Source organism: Octopus bimaculoides, chromosome 3 (assembly GCF_001194135.2).
Source record: "Octopus bimaculoides isolate UCB-OBI-ISO-001 chromosome 3, ASM119413v2, whole genome shotgun sequence".
Classification (NCBI taxonomy): Eukaryota; Metazoa; Mollusca; class Cephalopoda; order Octopoda; family Octopodidae; genus Octopus; species Octopus bimaculoides.
The window spans coordinates 26,042,762-26,045,872 of record NC_068983.1 but is presented as its reverse complement, the minus strand read 5'-3'; the positions used below and the strand labels follow the sequence as shown (position 1 = coordinate 26,045,872).

The window sequence follows — 3,111 nt, the reverse complement described above, 5'->3', positions numbered from 1 at the left end:
TATATATGTACATATATATATATATACATATATATATATATAAATATATATATATATATATAAATATATATATAAATATATATATATAAATATATATATATAAATATATAATATATATATATATGTATATACATATATTTATATAAATATGTGTGTATGTGTATGTGTGTGTAATGTACACACACATGCGTATGTATTTCTGAACAGTTTGTTGAAGCATTCATAGGATTTCACGGAATTATTTCCTTAAATTTGAAATCGTTAATTATATAAATGTAATCTTAAAAATAGAACGCCACATACCTTTTGGAAGAATGTTTTCGTTTCGTAATAAGCGCTTCCCGTTAGACTTCCAAAATACCACTTTCTGAAGATCACAGGTATCAGACGCGTGCATTGCAATGGAAAATATATCGGTCAAACAGGATCAAAGTATCGTGTTATTTTAAATATGAAAAATAAATCCATCTCTTAGAAACACAGTGCAAAATAAAGGAAGACAATGAACAACTGTGATAAACTATGAGGAGGAAAGACGATTAAGGCGTTGTATGAATCCTAAATCCGAAAATTAACCCGAAAATAGTCAACATGAATTTTAGAAAGAGCTAACTAAATTATCTAATAATAAGTGTTGTTGAATAGCTGCAAACAACAAAAACAGCTTAACACAATTTGAAAAATTGCTTCCAAAAGGTTTGTATTCCATTTTTAAAGTTCTTTTTTTATTTCTTATATAAATTATTTGCTTCTATTTAACGGGCTTACAGAGGGTCTGTTGAGGTGGCATACGGCTGAAGTGTATTATGTATAGTTTATTACACTCCTAAAACATATAAGTATACATTAATATCTACGTAGATACCATCAGCAGTCAAAAATATTTATACACTCGTACAGACACTTATACTTTAAGATACATAACATGGTTTGTATATAATTCCTTTGTCATTAATCGATTTCTAAAGATGCGTAAAAGTTTGGTTACTCCGGATATTTCAAGTGTGTTCCTCTATATCTGCGTATCTGCTTATTTTCTTTGGGTCAGTTTTAAATGTTTTTCCGATATTAATGACACTTTTATACAGCAAATGTTTACTACATACATTCCGTTCTGTTTTTCTCTAGCTATTCTCTTAATACTTGACCATGTTCTCTTACTACTTCTACTACTACTACTACTACTACTACTACTACTACTACTACTACTACTACTGTTATTGCTACTACCTAAGTTAACATTCGTTTGACTGGTAGTCATGCATCTCTGAATATGAAAATTGATATGTATTTGTTCATATTTTGTGTATATTTAAGCAAACCAACAGGGGTTTCTATTGATATAGAAAAAGCAAGTAATTTATCGATGGTAAAAATAATAAAGGCGCAGTAAAATTTGGAGAATAGTTATATAATGCCTGAGTTGAGAAGTTGCTGAATGAATATAACTTTTGACGGCCAACGTATGACTTGTTCTTCAGGTACTTTGATGTGTGTCTATCTCGACTGGTGCATTTATTAATTTCATTGGGGTTTCTCAGGCAGCATTTTCTTTCACTAAGGTTATGTTATAGTAAATATCGCCTTAAGACATATAGTTGCAACAAAGCGATGGACTGCCTTTCATGTCTGACGGTTTTTGGTTAACTTAACTACTTTGTTTTTTTTCTTTCTTTCATATAGAATCTCAACTGTTTTAGATTCAAATGATGGTGCCTAACTGCTGGTTAGAGTGTTCAGCTTAGAATCAGAAAAGCGTCGATTCGATTCTTGGTGTTGCTTTCAAGTAACGCATATCATTTCACGTTTCTCAATTCTACTCAGCTGTCATGATTACACGCTGTGTTTTAATGCAGCCCTCAGCAACACTCCAGATTCCATATCTTTGATGGTCAGCTGCCTGTGTACACAAACAGGTACACATTTGGAATATATGCACAAGGATACACACGCATTTAAAATATACTTGTGTTAAAATAAGCTAAACATAAGTTAAAATAAGCTAAACATAGCCATTATCATGGGTTTGTCTTCAGATGATAAAAACTAATGATTAGAATGAATAGTAGTAGTAGTAGTAGTAGTAGTAGTAGTAGTAGTAGTAGTAGTAGTAGTAGTAGTAGTAGTAGTAGTAGTAGTAGCGGCGGCAGCAGCAGCAGGGGCAGGAGCAGTAGTATTAGTAGTACGGAGTTTTGTGCTGTAATAGACCTTCGCAGCATCAACCATTTGTGGGTGATTCGCTACTCGTGGCGGATGAAACCTTCACATCACTCAGGCGACCTCTGGCCAACCTGTCGGTTTGTTTGGGGTAGTCGCTGCTGATGCATGAGTGTTTTATGCGGTCGGACGGCAAATCCTATCTCCCCAAATTTAATCAAATTTTACCGCACGCATAAGAAGCGTTAAGTCTATTCTTTGACATGCTGGGCCCCGCATATCATTACAGGAATGTAAAATGAAGTGGTCTGCTCATGAACAGAACCCGCCATCCAGTCCAGCAGTCGAACACCCTAACCACTAAGCCACGCGACATCACATGCACACAAGAATCCTCATTGCCTAACGATTGACGGAAATAAACCCCGAGTGGCAATTGTAAGTGATGTTCAGTGAAATGTGGATATATTTTTTAGAAATTCATAACTAAACTCACAATACTAATTTCCAAGATTTTGGGGATGTATAGTTTCGTTGAATTTTGGTCTTTTATATCTTTACATGCAGAGTATAGTTTTCTGAAATATTCTACATTATTTGATAACGAAGATTTTGTATGAAGAATGTGCAATATACAAATTTTAGTTGGATTAAATTCGGCATATCTGATACTTCGTTTATTAATAGCTTCCAACAAATATATAAAACAGACACTATTTTTTTTTTACATCGCGCAACTTAAATTTTACAGACCCACGCATTCGTATTCACACACACATGCATACACATACACGAACACATATATACAAACGCACACACACACACACACACACACACAAACACAAACTGAAACGGAGGTATACACACTGGCCCAGACTTGTGTTTAGATATTCTTGCATGCATATGTATCATGTTTGTATAGGTATGTATGTGTGTGTATATATCTATATCTAT

General features: G+C 33.6%; 1 protein-coding gene across 6 annotated transcripts in view; it reads left to right on the top strand.

Annotated features, from left to right (window-relative positions):
- Nucleotides 1–3,111, top strand: part of LOC106884218 (neuronal acetylcholine receptor subunit alpha-10) — a 1,143,354-nt gene that overhangs the window by 662,739 nt on the left and 477,504 nt on the right. The gene's annotated exons all lie outside the window — the stretch shown is intronic.